We start from the raw sequence: 22,093 nt of genomic DNA, 5'->3' as shown, positions 1-22,093 counted from the left end.
TACAAGCAACATGAAGGGCACAACTGCAGTAGCCTTTGGATGAGAAGGCCTACAAGGCTGCTGTTGCAAAGCTCTCTACTCCGTGGAGCCAGGGCAGCAGCTGTATGTCTTCCTGCAGCCAGTTTCACCGAAGCCCTGACTGTGAAGGACCATCAACTTCAGTTGGTCTCCATACATCTGGAAGCAGCCCCTTCACTGAGGCCTCTTGAACTTTCTCCAGTTAAGGTAGGAACTTCCAGTGGAGCTGCAGGCCAGGCTGTTGCACTCTAAAGAGCCCCAGGAGGATGTTGGATCAGCTGTGCAGCCCACAGCATCCCTTTAGCTGAGAGCTGGTGCGTGGGACTCAAGTGTTGTGACCAAGTCACCTGTGGATGTGGAGCAACAAGATGTCACAAGATCTGGGAGTACCCAGTGGAGCATCTAAATGCCACAATGGTAACCTGAGTTTTTGAGGAAAAGCCTGGCGTCTGTGAACCTCTATCTTTAAAATGGTTTTCATAATTTTGAACTTTAAGATACAGAACCGGGCTTCCCTGGTGGCGCAGTGGTTGAGAGTCCGCCTGCCGATGCAGGGGACACGGGTTCTGTGCCCCAGTCCGGGAAGATCCCACATGCCGCGGAGCGGCTGGGCCCGTGAGCCATGGCCGCTGAGCTTGTGCGTCCGGAGCCTGTGCTCCGCAGCGGGAGAGGCCACAACAGTGAGAGGCCCGCACACAGCAAAAAAAAAAAAGATACAGAACCATGTTCAGTGAAACATCAAGTTGCCTAAATAGTTTTATAGTGTGATAATTATGAAAATAAGGGATAAAATAGTAAATAATACTGATTATTCTTAGATACAAACACATGTATACATACACAGCAAAAATTTTAAAAACGTAGACTGAGTTTATATTCACTAGACAGTTGCATTTGGGCAAGTAGGAAAAACGAAGGTATAAAATATACCTTTTAAGTTATGAAACAGCTTATATAAATGTGAATAAATCTAGCATCTGATTTAATGATGGCATTTTAATTTTATTTTTTATGTTGGTCTAATTAATATATTTTCTTTAAAAAATTTTATAGAAGTATAGTTGATTTACAATGCTGTGTTAATTTTTGCGGTACAGCAAAGTGGCTCAGTTATAGATCTCTGTATATTCTTTTTCATATTCTTTTCCATTATAGTTTATCACAGGCTATTGCATATAGTTCAGTATCTCTATTGAATATAGGACCTTGTTGTTTATCCATCTGATGTATACTACTTTGCATCTGCTAATCCCAAACTCACAATCCTCCCCCTCAACCCACCTTGGCAACCACAAGTCTGTCTCTATGTCTGTGAGTCTGTTTCTGTTTCATAGATATGTTCATTTGTGTCATATTTTAGATTCTACATGTAAGTGATATCATATGGTATTTGTCTTTCTCTTTCTGACTTACTTTGCTTAGTATGATAATCTCTAGGTCCATCTATGTTGCTGCAAATGGCATTATTTCATTCTTTTTTATGGCTGAGTGATATTCCATTGTGTATGTGTGTGTGTGTATATATATATATATATATACACACACCACATCTTCCTTATCCATTCATCTGTTGATGGACATTTAGGTTGTTTCCATGTCTTGACTATTCTAAACAGTGCTGCTATGAACATAAGGGTGCACGTATCTTTTTGAATTATACTTTTGTCTGGGTACATGCCCAGGAGTGGGATTGCTGGATCATATGGCAACTCTGTTTTTAGTTTTTTGAGGAGCCTCCATACTGTTTTCCATAATGGCTGCACCAATTTACATTCCCACTAGCAATGCACAAGGGTTTCCTTTTCTCCACATCCTTGCCAGTACTTGTCATTTCTTGTCTTTTTGACAATAGCCATTCTGACAGGTGTGAGGTGATACCTCATTCATTGTGGTTTTGTTTGTTTGTTTTGTTTTGTTTTTTTGTGGTATGTGGGCCTGTCACTGTTGTGGCCTCTCCTGTTGCGGAGCACAGACTCCGGACATGCAGGCTCAGCGGCCCTGCCTCACGGGCCCAGCCGCTCTGCGACATGTGGGATCTTCCCGGACCGGGGCACGAACCTGTGTCCCCTGCATTGGCAGGCAGACTCTCAACCACTGCGCCACCAGGGAAGCCCTCATTGTGGTTTTGATTTGCATTTCCCTGATGATTCATGATGTTGAACATCTTTTCATGTGCCTGTTGACCATCTGTATGTTTTCTTTGGAAAAATGACTATTCAGGTCTTCTGCCCATCTTAAAATCAGGTTGTGTTTTTCTGATATTAAGTTGTATGTGTTCTTTATATATTTTGGACATTAACCCCTTATCAAACATATTGTTTGCAAATATCTTCTTCCATTCAGTAGGTTACCTTTTTGTTGGTTTACTTGGCTGTGCAAAAGCTTTTAAGTATGCTTTCCTCTAGGAGTTTTATGTTTCATATCTTACATTTAGATCTTTAATCCATTTTGAGTTTACTTTTGTATATGATGTGAAAAAATATTCTATTTTCATATATTTACATGTAGCTGTCCAGTTTTCCCAGCATCACTTATTGAAGAGACTGTCTTTTCCCCATTGTATATTCTTGCCTCCTTTGTGGTAGATTAATTGACAATAGGTGCCTGGGTTTATTTCTGGGCTTTGTATTTTTTTAAAGGATAGTTGATTTACAATATTGTGTTAGTTTCAGGTGTACAGCAAAGTGATTCAGCTATACATGTATTTTTTCCAGATTCTTTTCCATGATAGGTTATTGTAAGACATTGAATATAGTTCCCTGTGCTATACAGTAAATCCTTGTTGCTTATCTATTTTATGTATAGTAGTTTGTATCTGTTAATCCCATACTCCTAATTTATCCATCCCCTGCCTCCCTCCTTTCCCCTTTGGTAACCATAAGTTTGTTTTCTATGTCTGTGAGTCTGTTTCTGTTTTGCATATAGATTCATTTGTATTATTTTTTAGATTCCATGCATAAGTGATATATAATATTTGTCTTTCTCTGTCTGATTTTCTTCACTTAGTATGATATTCTCTGGGTCCATCCATGTTGCTGCAAATGGTAATACTTCATTCTTTTTTATGGCTAAGTAATATCCCATTATATATATGTGTGTGTATATATGTATGTATATATGTGTATGTGTATACCACATCTTCTTAAACCAATCATCTGTTGATGGGCACTTGGGTGGTTTTCCATGTCTTGGCTATTGTAAATACTGTTGCTATGAACTTTGAGGTGCATGTATCTTTTTGAATTAGTTTTCATCTTTTCTGGGTATATGCCCAGGAGTGGGATTTCTGGATCAGATGGTAGCTCTATTTTTAGTTTTTAAAGGAACCTCCATACTGTTCTCCATAGTGGTTACACCAATTTACATTCCCACCAACAGTGTAGGAGGGTTCCCTTTTTTCCACACCCTCTCAAGCATTTATTATTTGTAGACTTTTTGATGATAGCCATTCTGACAGGTGTGAGGTGATACTTCATTGTAACTTTGATTTGCATTTCTCTAATAATTAGTGATGTTGTGCATCTTTTCATGTGCCTGTTGGACATCTGTATGTCTTCTCTGGAGAGATGTCTATGTAGGTCTTCTGCCCCCTTTTTTTTTTAAAACATACAGTTCCCTGTGCTATACAGCAGGTCCTTGTTGTTTATCTGTTTTACATATAGTAGTATGTATCTGTTAGTCCCAAACTCCTAATTTATCCCTTCTCCTCCTTTCCCCTTTGGTAACCATAAAATTGTTTTCTATGTCTGTGCGTCTGTATCTGTTTTGTAAATAAGTTCACTTGTATCATTTTTTTAGATTCCATATGTAAGTGATATCATGTGATATTTGCCTTTCTCTGTCTGACTTCACTTAGAATGATAATCTCTAGGTCCATTCATGTGGCTGCAAATAGCATTATTTCATTCTTTATGGCTGAGTAGTATTACACTATACACACACACACACACACACACACACACACACACACACCCCCACCACCACATCTTCTTAATCCATTCCTCTCTCAATGGACACTGAAGTTGCTTCCATGTCTTGGCTATCGTAAATAGTGCTGCTATGAACATTGGGGTGCATGTAACCTTCTGCCCGTTTTCTGATCGGTAGTTTGTTTTTCTGACATTGAGTTATTGAGCTGTTTATATATTTTGGCTATTAACCCCTTGTTAGTCACATCCTTTGCAATACTTTTTCCCCGTCCGTAGGTTGCCTTTTCATTTTGTTGATCGTTTCCTTTGCTATGCATAAGCTTTTAAGTTTGATTTGGTCCCATTTGTTTATTTTTTCTTTTAAATCTTTTGCCTGAGGAGACTGATCTAAGAAAATATTGCTGCCATATGTGTCAGAATATTTTGCCTATGTTCTCTTCTAGGAGTTTTATGGTGTCTTATATTTAGGTCTTTGAACCATTTTGAGTTTATTGTTATATATGGTGTAAGGGAGTGTTCTAATTTCATTGATTTACATGAGGCTGTCCAGCTTTCCCAATGCCACTTGCTGAAGAGACTGTCTTTTCTCCATTGTATATTCTCACCTCCTTTGTTGAAGATTAATTGACCATACGTGTGTGGGTTTATTTCTGGGTTCTTTATTGGATTCCATTGATCTATATGTCTGTTTTTGTGTCAGTACCATGCTGTTTTGATTACTGTAGCTTTGTAGTGTTGTCTGACATCTGGGAAGATTATGCCTCCAGCTGTGTTCTTTTTCCTCAGCATTTCTTTGGCAATTCTGGGTCTTTTGTGGGTCCATATAAAGTTTAGGATTATTTGTTCTAGTTCTGTGAAAAATGTCATGGGTATTTTGATAGGGATTGCATTAAATCTGTGGATTGCTTTGGGTAGTATGGCCATTTTAACAATATTAATTCTTCCAATCCAAGAGCATGGGTTATCTTTCCATTTCTTTGAATCATCTTCAGGTTTTTTTAATCAATGTTTTATAGTTTTCAGGTTATAGATCTTTTACCTCCTCAGTTAAGTTTATTCCTAGGTTGTGGTTTTTTGTTTTTTTTTTTTGACCCAGTGGTAAACAGGATTGGTTTTTCTACTTTCTCTTTCTGACATTTCATTGTTAGTGTAAAGAAATTCAACAGATTTCTGTATATTAATATTATATCCTGCTAGCTTGTTGAACTCATTTACTAGTTCTAATAGTTTTTGTGTGGAGTTTAGGATTCTCTATAGAGTATCTTGTCACCTGCAAATAGTGACAGGTTTACCTCTTCCCTTCCAACTTGGATACCTTGGATACCTCTGAGTGCTGTGGCTAGGACTGCCAACACTATGTTGAATAGAAGTGTTGAGAATGGGCATCCTTGTCTTGTTTTTGAATTTAGTGGGAAGGCTTTCAGCTCTTCACCATTAGTATTATGTCACTGTGGGTATGTCATCAATGGCCTTTATCATGTTGAGATATCTTCCCTCGATGCCCACTTCGGTGAGAGTTTTTATCATGAATGGTGTTGTATTTTGTCAAATGCTTTTTCTGCATCTGTTGAGATGATCATGTGGTTTTTTTTCTTTCCTTTTATTAACATAGTGTATCCCATTGATTAGCAAATATTGAAACATTCCTGCATCCTGAGAATGAATCCAACTTGATCATGATGTATGATCCTTTTTATATGTCATTGGACTTGGTTTGCTAACATTTTGTTGCAGCGTTATTTACAGTAACTACAACATGGACACAACCTAAGTGTCTACCAATGGATGAATGAATAAAGAAGATGTGATCTATCTATCTACAACAGAATACTACGCAGCCATAAAAAAGAATGAAATCTTACCATTGGTGACGACATGGATGGACCTGGAGGGTATTATGCTAAGTGAAATAAATCAGACAGAGAAAGACAAATACCACATGATTTCACATATGTGGAATCTAGAAAACAAAACAAACAACAAACAAAACAAAAACAGACTCATAGATACAGAGAGTGGATTGGTGTTTGATAGAGGACAACAAGAGTGCTTCTGGGCAATGACATATCAGAGCTGCAACCTGGGGATGGGTCTTGGAGCTCAAGGGAGCAGAAGCATGGTTGCAGCAATGATGGGTCAAAGCCATGACCTGGGACCTAGGGGTAGGGCTCAGAGCAGCAGCTGGCTAGTTCCAGCAATGGTGGTTCAGAGCTGCTACTTGGGATGCAGGGAGTGGGGCTGAAGGACCAGAGGCTGCCCTGTAATAGGACAAAGATATGACCTGAGGATGGGGTACCAAACCATGACAGCTCCAGACCATATATGGTGAGGTGCTGTTGTGTTCTCATCCCAGAGAATGGGGCATAGCAGCGACTGGGATCCCTGAGGGCAAATCTCACCAGAGTCGGCTCTAGTCAGGAGGAGTAGATGCAGTGAAAGGAACACCAGGCAGCTCCATCAGTTGGGCTCAGTGTTGGTGAAGACTGTCAGAGACCTCCATAGCAAAGTCTGCAAATGTCCATGGTGGTGAGGCCTTCTGGGGTCTTCTGCTCTCCATTTCCCCTGATGTGAAATTCTTCTGAGGGCAACCCTTGTGGTGCCATGCTGCTTTTGACTGTATAATGGGATGACAAAGTAATATGATTCCTATACTTTTCTATGTGACCTTCCTCAATTTTTGAGCCCCACAGGGGTTTTGATGCTTCTGCTTTGTAGTTCAGTGCTTTCTCTGGACTATTTTCTTTGGCCTGTAGTTATATATTGTTTTTGTTTTCTCTGGGGGAGATGAGCATTGGGACCTTCAAGCCCTCTCTCTTACTGACATCCTCTTTGACTTTTGGTTTATTTTTTCTTTCTTTAAAAATTATTTTTATTTATTTTTGGCTGCATTGGGTCTTTGTTGCTGTATGCCAGCTCTCTCTAGTTGTGTTGAGCGGAGGCTACTCCTCGTTGTGGTGTGCAGGCCTCTCATTGCAGTGGCTTCTCTTGTTGTGGAGCATGGGGTCTAGATGCATGGGCTTCAGCAGTTGTGGCACGTGGGCTCAGTAGTTGTGGCTTGTGGGCTCTAGAGCGCAAGCTCAGTAGTTGTGGTGCATGGGCTTAGTTGCTCCGTGGCATGTGGGATCTTCCCGGACCAGGGATTGAAGCTGTGTCCCCTGATTGGCAGAATCAAGTCTGATTCTGATGCTTACTTTGTTTTTTCAAATTGATGCTTACTGTTTTTTTCAAATGCTTACTCTGTTTTAAATTCCTGTCCTGATATTCCAACATCTCTGTCAAGTCTGATTCTGATGCTTACTGTTTTTTCAAATTGAGGGGGGTTGTTTTGTTTTGGTCTTTTGGCATCCTTTGTATTTTTTTCTAGCTTTTTTTGAGATAAATTTACAGGGTTATATGTTAATTATATGGTATACAATGATGATTTGATACATGTATATATTGGGAAATGATTACCAAAATAAGGTTAGTTAACACATCCATCACCTCATATAATTACCATTTTTTGTTGTGCTGAGAACATTTAAGATTTACTCTCTTAGCAAATTTCAAGCATATAATACAGTATTAATAATGTCACCATGCTGTACATTAGATCCCTAGAAGTTACTCTTTTTATAACTGGAAGCTCATTCCCTTTGGCCAACATCTCCTCATTGCCCCCACCCTCCAGCCCCTGGCAACCAGTAATCTACACTATGTTTCTATTTGTTCAGCTTTCTTATGATTCCACATGTAAGTGAAATCATACAGTATGTAATTTTTTTCTTAATAGCTGGAAATGATGTACTGAGTAAAAGAACTCCTGTAGATAAAGCTCTAGTAATGTGGTAATAGGGTATGGAACTAGGGGAAGCATTCTATCATCCTAAGGTCTCAATCTTTTAGTAAGTCTATGCCTCTGGACTGTGAGCTTCACAATTTCTCAGTTTCTTTTGTTCACCTTTCGGTAGGAGAGGATGAGTAGAGTGGGCGACAGTTGGTATTTCCCTTCTCCCACATGGAAGGCTAGAGTTGGCTTTAGTTAGGGATTTGTTTCCCCCCAGGTCACTTAGGTTTTGATCATACCTCAGCAGGCTAGGATCTGGTTAACTAGTTTCTCCTGAGTGCAGACCTTATTAAGAATAACAGAATGCTCTGGTATATTTCAAAATGGTTTCCTTGGCCATCCTCCTGGCAAAAGCACGAGGAGATTTTTCTATGATATTTATTATGGGAACCTGGCTGAGCTCCTGGAGGTAAATCTCACAACACTGTGGTGCCCCTCAACAAAATACCAGCAAACCAAATTCAACAGCATATTAAAAGGATCATACACCATGATCAATTAGGATTCGTCCTTGGGATGCAGGGATGATTCAACATACACAAATCAATAAATGTGATATACTACCTTAACAGAAGAAAGAAAAAACTCATATCATCATCTCAATACATTTGACAAAAATTTGACAAACATTGCATTTGATGAAACACAACATTATTTCTTGATAGAGACTCTCAACAAATTAGGTGTAGAAGGAATGTACTTCAACATAATAAAGGCTGTATATGACAAGCCCATAGCTTAAATTATACCTAAGAGTGAAAGGGTGAAAATTTTTCCTCTAAGTTCAGGAACAAGACAAGAATGACCACTCTCACCAATCTTATTCAACATAGTACCGGAAATTTTAACCAAAGAAATTAGGTAAGTAAAATAAATAAAAGGCATCCAAAATGGGAGGGAATAAGTAAAATTTTCTGTTTGCAAGTGGCATGATCTTATATAAAGGAAACCCTGAAGACTCAAACAAAAAAATTGTTATCAATAATAAATTCAAGGACTTCCCTGGTAGTGCAGTGGTTAAGAATCCGCCTGCCAATGCAGGGGATACAGGTTCGAGCCCTGGTCTGGGAAGATCCCACACGCCGTGGAGCAACTAAGCCCATGCGCCACAACTACTGAGCCTGTGCTCTAGAGCCTGCGAGCCACAACTACTGAAGCCCGTGCGCCTAGAGCCCATGCTCCGCAACAAGAGTAGCCCCGGCTCACCACAACTAGAGAAAGCCCGCATGCAGCAACAAAGACCCAACGCAGCCAAAATAAATAAAAATAAAATAAATAGATTTATAAAAAATAATAATAAATTCAAGAGTAGATCTCAATTCAAGAGTAGATCTCAGAAGTTCTCACCACAAGAAAAAAAATATAACTGTGTGTTATAGAGGATGTTAATTAGATTTATTGTGATAATTTTGCAGTGCATATACATATCAAATCATTGTGTTATAACTGACATACATACAACATACAGATATATATTTCAATTAAAAAAAAAGATTCTGCAGATGCTCCAGTGTTCAGAAAAATTTCTCATCACTTAAAACAGAGAAAAGCCCCCACTGTTACATGGGCATTGTTATAGCTGTAACTTTTACAGAGAAAATGACTTATTTTCTAGGAGGGAAAAACCGTCAAAATTCAGTGAAGTTGCAGGATATGAAATCATCACATACTTCATTGTTATAGAAATGCATTTTATCTGAACAAGAAATAAATAAAATCTCATTTACAATAGCATCAAAAAGAATTAAATACTTTCAGAATAAATTTAATCGAGGTGAAAGACCTGTACATTGAAAACTATTAAAAATAGTGAAAAATTGAAGATACAAATAAATGCAAAGATATCCCATGTTCATGAATCAGAAGAATTAATATTGGTAAAATGTCCATACTACCCAAAGCCATCTACAGATTCAATGCAATTCCTTTCAAAATTCCAATGACATTATTCTTAGAAATAGAAAAAAAAATCCTAAAATAAAATAAATACAGAACCATAGAAGACTCCAAATAGCCAAAGCAATCTAGCACAAGAAAAATAAAGCTGGAGGCACCACGGTGCCTGATTTCATTATATACTACAGAGCTAGAGTAATCAAAACAGTATGGTACTGGCATTAAAAACAGACACATATAACAATGGAACAGAATTGAGAGCTTAGAAATAAACCCATGTATATAAGGTAAATCAGTATTTAACAAGTGAGCAAAGAATAATCAATGGGGAAAGGATAAATTCTTCAATAAATGGTGTTGGGAAAACTGGATACCCACATGCAAAAGAATGAAATTGGACCCCTAAATTACACCACTCACAAAAATTAATTCAATGGGTTAAGGACTTTATTGTAAGACCTGAAACCTGAAAACCCCGGAAAGAAAACATAGGAAAAAACCTTCTTGATATTGGTCTTGACAATAATCTTTGCACATGACACCAAAAGCACATTGCAATAAAAGCAAAAATATGCATGTGGGACTACAGTAAACTACAGTCCTTCTGCACAGCAAAAGAAACAACAAAATGAAAAGGCAACCTACAGAATGGGAGAAAAATTTTCAAACCATCCATCTGATAAGGGCTTAGTAACATAAATATACAACTCAATGGTTAAAAAGAGTAACTTGAATAAAAAATGAGCAAATGAACTGAATAGACATTTCTCCAAAGAAGAAGAGCAAGTGGGCTTCCCTGGTGGCGTGGTGGTTGAGAGTCTGCCTGCCGATGCAGGGGACACAGGTTCATGCCCCAGTCCAGGAGGATCCACATGCCGCGGAGCGGCTGGGCCCATGAGCCATGGCCACTGAGTCTGTGCGTCCAGAGCCTGTGCTCCACAACGGGAGGGGCTACTGCAGTGAGAGGCTGGCATACCGCAAAAAAAAAAAAAAAAAAAAAAAAATGAGCAAGTAACCAATAGTACATGAAAAGATGTGTAACATTATGAATCATCAAGGAAATGCAAATCAAAACCACAATGAGATATTAGCTCATACCTATCAGGATGGCTATTATAAAAAAATACAAGAGATAATAAATCTTGACAAGGATGTGGAGAAAAGGGAACCCTTGTATGTGGTAGATGGGAATGTAAATTGGTACAGTCATAATGGAAAACAGTATGGAGGCTCTTCAAAAAATTAAAAATTGTCATTTGATCCAGCATTTCCATTTCTGTGTATATATCCAAAGGAAGTGAAATCACTATCTCAAAGAGATATCTGCACCCTGATCTTCATTACAGCATTATTTACAATAAGGAAGACATGGAAACAACCTCAGTGTCCATCAATAAAGAAAATGTGATATTCCATTGTGTGTGTGTGTTTATGTGTTATGTATAATTTATCTTTAACAATTAAGGAAATCTCACCTTTGCAGCAAGATGGATGAAGCAGCTGCTTAAGTCAGACAGAGGAAGACAAATACTGTGTGATATCACTTATATCTGGAATCTAAAAACAAAAATTGAATTTATGGAAACAGAAGAATGATGGTTGCCATGGGCTGGGAGCATGGAGGAAATGAGATGTTGGTCAAAGGGTACAGATTTTCTATTATACATAAATAATTTATGATGCTGTAATGTACAAAAGGGTAACTATAGCTAATAATAGTGTGTTTTATTTTTGAAACTTGCTAAGAGTAAATCATAAGTGTTCTTACAGTACACACAAAAGTAACTATGTGGGATGATGGATGTGTTAATTACTTTAGTTGTCATAATCATTTCACAATATATACTTATACGAAATTATCACTTATTAAGATATAATTGACATTTTATTTGTCAATTATATCTTAATAAAGCTAGAAATAGAAATAAAACAATAGAAAATTTTTTTTAAAAAATTTTATTGAAGTACAGTTGATTTACAATGTTGTGATTAATTTCTGCTGTACAGCAAAGTGAGTCAGCTATACATATATACTTTTTCATATTCTTTTCCATTATGGTGTATCACAGGATATTGAATATAGATAGTTCCCTGGGCTATACAGTAGGACCTACAAAAATTTTTCTTCATTTTTAAAGCTAAATAATATACCATTGTATGTTTATATGACATTTCATTTATTTATCCTTCAGTGGAAACGAGGGTTGCTTTGATCTGTTGGTTACTGTGAATATTGCTGCTACAATCATGGGTGGACAAATATTATTTCAAGTCCCTGTTTTTTGTTTTTGCTTTCCGTGGTTTCTGTGCCATTTTTTAAAATCTTTATTGGAGTATAATTGCTTCACAATACTGTCTTAGTTTCTGTTGTACACCAGAGTGAATCAGCCATATGCATACATATGTCCCCATGTCCCCTCCCTCTTGAGCCTCCCTCCCATCCTCCCTGTCCCACCCCTCTGGGTCATTGCAAAGCACCGAGCTGATCACCCTGTGCTATGCTGCTGCTTCCCACTAGCTATCTCTTTTACATTCGGTAGTGTATATATGTCGATGCTACTCTCACTTTGCCCCAGCTTCCCCCTCCCACCCTGTGTCCTCAAGTCCATTCTCTTATGTCTACATCTTTATTCCTGCCCTGCAACTAGGTTCGGCAGTATCTTTTTTTTTTTTTTTAGATTCCATATATATGCGTTAGCATACGGTATTTGTTTTTCTCCTTCTGACTTCCCTCTGTATGACAGATTCTAGGCCAATCCACCTCATTACAAATAACTCAATTTTGTTTCTTTTTACAGCTGAGTAATATTCCCTTGTATATATGTGCCACATCTTCTTTATCCATTCGTCTGTCAATGGACATTTAGGTTGGTTCCATGTCCTGGCTGTTGTAAATAGTGCTGCAGTGAACATTGTGGTACATGTCTCTTTTTGAATTATGGTTTTCTCAGGGTATATGCCCAGTAGTGGGATTGCTGGGTCATATGGTAGTTCTGTTTTTAGTTTCTTAAAGAACCTCCATACTGTTTTCACTTGTGGTTGTATCAATTTACATTCCCACCAACAGTGCAGGAAGGAAACACTTTTCACCACACCCTTTCCCGTGTTTATTGTTTCTAGATTTTTTGATAATGGCCATTCTGACTAGTGTGAGCTGGATACCGCATTGTAGTTTTGATTTGCATTTCTCTAATAATTAGTGATGTTGAGCATCTTTTCATGTGCCTCTTGGCCATCTGTATGTCTTCCTTAGTGAAACGTCTATTTATGTCTTCTGCCCATTTTTTAACTGGATTGTTTGTGTTTTTGATATTGAGCTCCATGAGCTGTTTGTATATTTGGGAGATTAATCCTTTGTCTCTTGTTTCATTTGCAAATATTTTCTCCCATTCTGAGGGTTGTCTTTTTGTCTTGTTATGGTTTCCTTTGCTGTGCAAAAGCTTTTAAGTTTAATTAACTCGCATTTGTTTATTTTGTTTTTATTTCCATTACTCTAGGAAGTGGGTCAAAAAAGGTCTTGCTGTGGTTTATGTCAAAGAGTGATTTTTCCTTTGTTTTCCTCCAAGAGTTTTATAGTGTCTGGTCTTACATTTAGGTCTTTAATCCATTTTGAGTTTATTTTTGTGTATGGTGTTAGGTAGTGTTCTAATTTCATTCTTTTACATGTAGCTGTCCAGTTTTCCCAGCACTAATTATTGAAGAGGTTGTCTTTTATCCATTTTATGTTCTTGCTCCTTTATCATAAATTAGGTGCCCATATGTGCGTGGGTTTATCTTTGGGCATTCTATCCTGTACTGTTGATTTATAATTCTGTTTTTGTGATAGTACCATACTGTGTTTATTACTGTAGCTTTGTGGTATAGTTTGAAGTCAGGGAGCCTGATTCCTCCAACTCCGTTTTTATTTCTCAAGATTGCTTTGGCTATTCAGGGTCTTTTGTGTGTCCATACGAATTGTACAATTTTTTGTTCTAATTCTGTTAAAGAATGCCATTGGTAGTTTGATAGGGGATTGCATTGAATCTGTAGATTGTTTTGGGTAGTATAGTCATTTTCACAATATCGATTCTTCCAATCCAAGAACACGGTATATTTCTCCATCTGTTTATGTCATCTTTGATTTCTTTCATCAGTGTCTTATAGTTTTCTGCATACAGGTCTTTTGTCTCCTTAGGTAGGTTTATTCCTAGGTATTTTATTCTTTTTGTTGTGATGGTAAATGGGATTGTTTCCTTAATTTCTCTTTCTGATTTTTGGTTGTTGGTATATGGGAATGCCAGAGATTTCTGTGCATTAATTTTGTATCCTGCAATCTTACCAAATTCACTGATTAGTTCTAGTAGTTTTCTGGTGGCATGTTTAGGGTTTTCTATTTATAGTATCATGTCATCTGCAAACAGTGACAGTTTTACTTCTTTTCCAATTTGTATTCCTTTTATTTCTTTTTCTTCTCTGAGTGCTGTGGCTAGGACTTCCAGAACTATGTTGAATAAGAATGGCGAGAGTGGGCAACCTTGTCCTGTTTCTAATCTTAGTGGAAATGCTTTCAGTTTTTCACCATTGAGTATGATGCTTGCTGTGGGTTTGTCTTATATGGCCTTAATTATGTTGAGGTATGTTCCCTTTATGCCCATTTTCTAGAGAGTTTTTATCATACATGCGTGTTGAATTTTGTCAAAAGCTTTTTCTGCATCTATTGAGATGATCATATTGTTTTTATTCCTTAATTTGTTAATGTGGTGTATCACATTGATTGATTTGCATATATTGAAGAATCCTTGCATCCCTGGGATAAATCCCACTCGATCATGGTGTATGATCCTTTTAATGTGTTGTTGTATTCTGTTTGCTAGTATCTTGTTCAGGATTTTTGCATCTATGTTCATCAGTGATATCGGTCTGTAATTTTCTTTTTTTGTGATATCTTTTTCTGGTTTTGGTATCAGGGTGATGGTGGTTTTGTAGAATGAATTTTGGAGTGTTTCTCCCTCTGCAATTTTTTGGAAGTGTTTGAGAAGGATGGGTGCTAGCTCTTCTCTAAATGTTTGATAGAATTCACCTGTGAAGCCATCTGGTCCTGGACTTTTGTTTGTTGGGAGATTTTTAATTACAGTTTCAGTTTCATTACTTGTGATAGGTCTGTTTATATTTTCTAATTCTTCCTGGTTCAGTCTTGGAAAATTGTACCTTTCCAAGAATTTGTCCATTTCTTCGTGGTTGTCCATTTTATTGGCATATAGTTGTTTGTAGGAGTCTCTTATAATCCTTTTTATTTCTGCAATGTCAGTTGTGATTTCTCCTTTTTGATTTGTAATTTTATTGATTTGTGTCCTCTCCCTTTTTTTCTTGAGGAGTCTGGCTAAGGGTTTATCAATTTTGTTTATCTTCTCAAAGAACCAGCTTTTAGTTTTATTGATCTTTGCTATTGTTTTCTTCATTTCTATTTCACTTATTTCTGCTCTGATCTTTATGATTTCTTTCCTTCTACTGACTTTGGGTTTTCTTTGTTCTTCTTTCTCTAGTTGTTTTAAGTGTAGGGTTAGATTGTTTATTTGACATTTTTCTTGTTTCTTGAGGTGAGATTGAATTGCTATAAACTTCTCTCTTAGAACTGCTTTTGCTCTGTCCCACAGGTTTTGGGTCATTGTGTTTTCATTGTCATTTGTTTCTATGTATTTTTTAATTTCTTCTTGATTTCTTCAGTGATGTCTTGGTTATTTAGTAGTGCACTGTTTAGCCTCCATGTATTTGTGTTTTTTACAGTTTTTTTTCCTGTGATTGATTTCCAGTCTCATAGCATTGTGGTCAGAAAAGATGCTTGATACGATTTCAATTTTCTTAAATTTTCTGTGGCTTGATTTGTGACCCAAGATGTGATCTCTCCTGGAGAATGTTCCATGTGCATCTGAGAAGACAGTGTATTCTGCCACTTTTGGGTGGAATATTCTATAAATATCAATTAAATCTATCTGGTCTACTGTGTCATTTATAGCTTGTGTTTCCTTATTTATTTTCTGTTTGGATGATCTGTCCATTGGTGTAAGTGGGGTATTAAAGTCCCCTACTATTATTGTGTTACTGTCAATTTCTCCTTTCATGGTTGTTAGTATTTGCCTTATGTATTGAAGTGCTCCTGTGTTGGGTGCCTAAACATTTATAATTGTTATACCTTCTTCTTGGATTGATCCTTTGATCATTATGTAGTGTCCCTCCTTATATCTTATAACTGTCTTTATTTTAAAGTCTATTTATCTGATGTGAGTATTGCTACTCCATGTTTCTTTTGATTTCAATTTGCATGGAATATCTTTTTCCATCCTTTCACTTTCAGTCTGTATGTGTCCCTAGGTCTGAAGTGGGTCTCTTGTAGACAGCATATATATGGGTCTTGTTTTTGTATCCATTCAGCCAGTCTGTGTCCTTTGGTTGGGGCATTTAATCCATTTACATTCAAGGTTATTATCAATATGTATGTTCCTGTCACCATTTTCTTAATTGTTTTGTGTTTGTTTTTGTGCGTCTTTTTCTTCTGTTGTGTTTCCTAACTAGAGACGTTTCATTAGCATTTGTTGTAAAGCTGGTTTGGTGGTGCTGAATTCTCTTAGCTTTTGCTTGTGTGAAAAGCTTTTGACTTCTCCATGGAATCTGAATGAGATCCTTGCTCGGTAGAGTAATCTTGGTTGTAGTTTTTTCTCTCTCATCACTTTAAGTATATCTTGCCACTGCCTTCTTACCTGTAGAGTTTCCACTGAAAATTCAGCTGATGACCTTATAGGGATTCCTTTGTATGTTATTTTTTGTTTTTCCCTTGCTGCTTTTAATATTTTTTCTTTGAATTTAATTTTTGTTAGTTTGATTAATATGTGTCTTGGTGTTTTTTTCCTGAGGTTTATCCTGTATGGGAGTCTCTGTTCTTCCTGGACTTGGGTGGCCATTTCCTTTCCCATGTTAGGGAAGTTTTCAACTATAATCTCTTCAAATATTTTCTGGGACCCTTTCTTTTTCTCTTCTTCTTCTGGGACCACATAATTCGAATGTTGCTGCATTTAGTGTTGTCCCAGAGGTCTCTTGAGATTGTCTTCAATTCTTTTCATTCTTTTTTCTTTATTTTGCTCCCTGGCAGTTATTTCCACCCTTTTGTCTTCCAGCTCACTTACTCGTTCTTCTGCCTCAGTTATTGTGTTATTGATTACTTTTAGTGTATTTTTTATTTCAGTTATTTTATTGTTCATCTCTGTTTGTTCTCTAGTTCTTCTAGATATTTGTTAAACATTTCTTATATTTTCTCAATCCCTGCCTCCATTCTATTTTCGAGATTCTGGATCATCTTTACTATCATTACTTTGAGTTCTTTTTCAGGTAGATCACCTATTTCCTCTTCATTTATTTGGTCTTGTTTTTAACCTTGCTCCTTCATCTGTGACTTTTTTTTTTGCCGTCTCACTTTTTTTTTTTAATGAGTGGGGTTGTGTTCCTGTCTTACTGGTTGGCCTGAGGCTTCCAACACTGGAGTTTGTAGGCTATTGGGTAGAGCTGGGTCTTGGTGCTGAGATGAGGAACTCTGTGAGACCTTACTCCATTGAATATTCCCTGGGATCTGAGGTTCTCTGTTAGCCCAGTGGTTTGGGCTTGGAGCTCCCACTGCAGGAGCTTCAGCCTGACCCCTGGCTCGTGAACCAAGATTCTGCAAGCTGCGTGGGGTGGCCAAAAAAAAAGAGAGAGAGAACAATAACGAAGTAAAAAATAAAATTAGACTAGGAAACTAACAGATGTGTTAGAAAGAATATAAAAATGAAAATATAGATGAATCAGCAGCCAGAAGGTACATCAGTACCACAATAGGAAAAAAAAAAAAAAGAGGAGGAGAAAAAAAGCGGGGGGAAGACCTTGGCTTGGAGGGTGGTTCCTAAGCAAGGGTGAGGTTTGGGTGGTGGGTGGGGCCTATGCTTAGGACCCACAGGGCTGGAAAAGGCCCTGGGGGCTGTGGGGGGTGGAGCTTAGGCTCAAGGAACAGCAGGGGCCCAGGCGTGCCCCCCACCCCTGGTCTCAGAGGACAGGGGACCTCACCTGGGAGCCCAACAGGCTTCCTGGACTTGAGTGGTCAGAGTAAATGCCCTCTCCTCTCCTGCTCCTCCAGCCTGGGAGCACCCCTCCCACCTGCCTCTCCTGATCTCCCCGGCCTATGCCCCAGAACCAATTCGGCCGGAGGGTGGGGTGGGCGGGGGGCCTCGGAGGGCAGGGAACTGGCCTGGGAGCTCAGCAGGCTCTCTGGGACTGAGTGGGTGGGGTAAACCCCCTCTGCTCCTGTTCTGCTCCTCGTGGAGGGCCCCTCCTGCCTGCCTCTCCCGTTCCCCCCTTGGCCTCCTTCCTATGCCCCCAAGGACCCATGCGGCATGGAGGGGGCTTTGGGGTGGGGTGGGGTACCGGCTTGGGAGTTCAGCAGGCTCCCCGGCCTGAGTGGCCAGGCGATCACCCTCCGCTCCTCTCCCGCTCTTCCCAGAGAGTCCCTCCCGCCTGCCTCTCCTGATCTCCCCAGCCTCGGGGGCCGATTCTGTCTGGCCTTCACTTCTCCTCCCCCGTCAGTTCCCCTACATTCTACTGGTTCACTTTGGGGTTCCTCCCGTCTCCTTGGGCATTAGAGTTCCCCACCAGTGGCCGGCAGCCGCCTTAGTTATGGGGAGACGCTAACTCCGTGTCTTCCACACTGTCATCTTGACTCTGTCTCCTCTGCTTTAGTTTTGAAAGGAAATGTAATGCTAGTAAACTTAGTAGTTTCACGGTTGAAGATATTTTTACTACTTACTTTTTTTTTAAAGATACCACTTTTTCATTTTAACTTTCTTACTAACTTTGTGGTATGCAACCTAAGGCACTTCTACTCATGTAATTTAGAAAGTACCACCAATTAAATCACAGAGAAAAATAATATTTTCCTTGGCAGAGGCATTTGGCAAGAAGACTGTTTCTTCCTTTCTATTATTTTTTTATCTAAGGGACAATATCATTTAAGGAAAGTTTTTTTTAATTGAAGTGTAGTTGATTTACAATGTTGTGTTAATTTCTGCTGTACAGCAAAGTGAGCCAGTTATACATATATATACATTGTTTTTCATATTTTCCATTATGGTTTATCACAAGATATTGAATATAGTTCCCTGTGCTCTACAGTAGGACCTTGTTGTTTATCCATTCTGTATATAATAGTTTGCATCTGCTAGCCCCAAACTCCCACTCCATCCCTTCCCCACACCCCCTAAAGAAAGTTTTAAATGAACAAGTTCATGGATCACCAACCATCAGAAATATTATACATTTTCCTTGGTCTCTAATAACTTGGATGTATATTGTCTTAAATAATGGTAATCAACAGTTAGACTTTAGAACCTATTTTATGTTTTGCTTTTAACACTAATATGTCATTTATGTATTTTATAAAAAGATTTATTTATTTAACTTATTTTTGGCTGCGTTGGGTCTCAGTTGCAGCACACAGGATCTTCGTTGAGGCATGTGGGATCTTTTGCTGCGGCTCAGAGGCTCTTCCTTGTGGTGTGCGGGCTTCTGTCTAGTTTTGGCATGCGAGTTTTCTCTTCTCTAGTTGTGGCGTGGAGGCTCCAGCACGCAAGGGCTCTGTAGTTGTGGCACACAGGTTCCAGTGTGTGGGCTCTGTAGTTTGTGACACGCAGGCTCTAGTTGAGGCACATGAGCTCAGTAATTGTGGCATGCTGGCTTAATTGCCCCACAGCATATGGGATCTTAGCTCCCTGACCAGGGATCGAACCCACGTCCCCTGCATTGTAAGGCAGATTCTTTACACTGGACAACCAAGGAAGTCCCTAATATGTCATTTATTTTCATTTATATTGTCTTCTTAAATAGTAATTTAAAATATTACATTGTATTCCATCAGGTTGATATGCTGAAACTTACTAGTTATTCTTTCAGCAGAAGAATTTAAATTCTCAGTACTTGATTTCCATTCCTCTTTCATATCCCTGATTTTCTGTTAATGCCGTGTTTATTTCTGGAAAAGTTTGTATCCCTAGAGGATTATTTTCCCTGGGCAGCTAATTGTCACAATAAAGCATTAGTAGAATAATTTGCTGCAGCAAATCTAATTTGCCTATTTTTTTTTAACACCATCTCAGAGATTCACCCTAGAGTCTGTCATGGCCAGTGCAGGTAACATGGTAATCGCATCCCAAATGGGAAATGAGAACACCACCTATTCCTTATAAGGATGGGCCTGATGGTTCCTCACCAGAACTAGCCTGTCATTCACTTCCCACCTGCACGGGGGAGAGGAATCCCATTCAGATGAGTCACTTCTGCCTCAGCTCTTACAGGGAATGATAGAGACAGACTCTTCTGAAATTTTTTCTTTTTTCTCCTTTGATGCTCATTGTCATGTTTTTCTCATTTTTCCTTCTATTTTTTCTATATATGTCATCTTCTTTTCCATCAGTTATCATTGATCTGTCCTGTTTTCTTTCCTCTTTTTCTATTTTTTTATTTCATTTTTTTTTTTACCACATTGCATATCTTTTGTTAGTCTCTTTCATGCTTCCTTTTCTCACCCACATCTCTCCATCATTTTAAAATTTTTTTCTGATTTTATCGCATTTTTCTTTGAGGTGTCATAGCACAATATTAGAAGAGCTGTATCTAGCGTCAGGTTTTCTGGGTTAAATCTCACTTCTACCACTTACTAGATGTATGACCTTGGGCAAGATATATGTTCTTATCTGTAAAACAGGAATAAAAACAGTAATTCCCCCATAAAGTTGTTGTGAAGATTAAATAAATTATTACAGATAAATTGTTTAGAAGTGTGCTTGGCCTGTAAGCGTCTACTATTAATATTCTCATTGCTTTACACCCTTTATTTGTAGCTCCTTTTAATTCTCTTCAGCACCTCTGTCATTTTCTTCAGCTACAACTTTTTTTCCTCTGTTGATAGCCTAACATGGGTTTATTTTTTAAATTGCTTTGCTTTTACTTGTGTTCTATTACACTCTTTTTTGCTCTTTTAATTCATTTCTATCTTTCCTGTGCACAGAAAACTTTTACAGTTATAATTTCCTTTCTTTCTCTAACTTTTTTTAACAGGTTTGTGGGGGTTTTTTTTGTTTTTTAAAATTTATTTATGGCTGTGTTGGGTCTTCGTTTCTGTGCGAGGGCTTTCTCTAGTTGTGGCAAATGGGGGCCGCTCTTCATCGCAGTGCGCAGGCCTCTCACTATCGCAGCCTCTCTTGTTGCGGAGCACAGGCTCCAGACGCGCAGGCTCAGTAATTGTGGCTCATAGGCCCAGTTGCTCCGCGGCATGTGGGATCTTCCCAGACCAGGGCTCAAACTCGTGTCCCCTGCATTGGCAGGCAGATTCTCAACCACTGTGCCACCAGGGAAGTCCTTTCTCTAATTCTTTACCTCTCTTTAATGTCCTTAAGTCCATTTTATTTATCATAGGAATGCAGCCTTCTCTAGGTTTTACATTTACTGTATTGTTTTAAAATCTCTTCTTTTATTGTTTATTCATCATTTAGTAATCTGGCTTAGTTATCCTTAGAGGTGACATTTTTTCACATATTCTCTTGTGTGTTTTACATTTCATTTCTGCTCCCCCGTCTCCCATTCCATTTATAATTTTATAATGTTATATATCTTCTATTATTTTGCATTTTTATTGATTTTTTTTATTTCATTTATTTATCTTGAGATATTTCTATGTTTGAGTACTTCTATCCTCTTTATTTCTTTGAATATGTTTTCTTCTATCGTTTGCTGTGTTTTTTCCCCAAATCACTCTCTTGATCACTTTATCCTATCTTATTTTCAATTCAATAAATTTGTTTCTCTAGAGAGTCTATTTTTTTCTTATCTCACAAACCCCCTTTACCTTATATTCTTTACGCATATTCCCCCTATATTTCTCACATTCTTTTCTCTCTTTTTTCTCCATTATAATTTGACTTCTTACTTGCTCTCAATATTTGCTCTTAAATGTTTTAAATTATCACCTATATTTTTTCTTATTATGTTGACAGGTTAAAAAATATCTTCTATGGGATAATCATATCTCTGTTAGCTCAGAAACAGATCTTTCCTATATGGAGCTCAGTTTCCAGTAGAAGCAGCAGAAACTCCAGATACTTTTAGTACTGTGATAAATGCTATGGGAAAGATAGATGAAAATTCCTCAAGAAGATAAGAAAAGTCTTACCTGGAACAGTTTCTAACTTCTAGTGTCAAATTATTTCACCTAATTTATTTTTCTTTTTTATACTTATTTTTTTCCATTAAATATTCCATTACCCTAGGAGTAAATGTTTCTATTCCATAGAAGAATATCTGTAGTGCTATAGAAATTTATATTAATAACATTTTAAATTCTAAATAAAGATATATTCTATAGACTGCATAGAGT

At 38.0% G+C, this 22,093-nt stretch overlaps 1 long non-coding RNA gene across 1 annotated transcript in view; it reads left to right on the top strand.

Moving 5' to 3' along the window:
* LOC132439896 (uncharacterized) overlaps positions 1 to 22,093 on the top strand; it is a 98,040-nt gene that overhangs the window by 46,172 nt on the left and 29,775 nt on the right. The gene's annotated exons all lie outside the window — the stretch shown is intronic.

This window comes from Delphinus delphis, chromosome 16 (genome assembly GCF_949987515.2).
Source record: "Delphinus delphis chromosome 16, mDelDel1.2, whole genome shotgun sequence".
NCBI lineage: Eukaryota > Metazoa > Chordata > Mammalia > Artiodactyla > Delphinidae > Delphinus > Delphinus delphis.
Note: the sequence above shows the minus strand (reverse complement) of the source record. Positions and strands in the feature narration are given on the sequence as shown.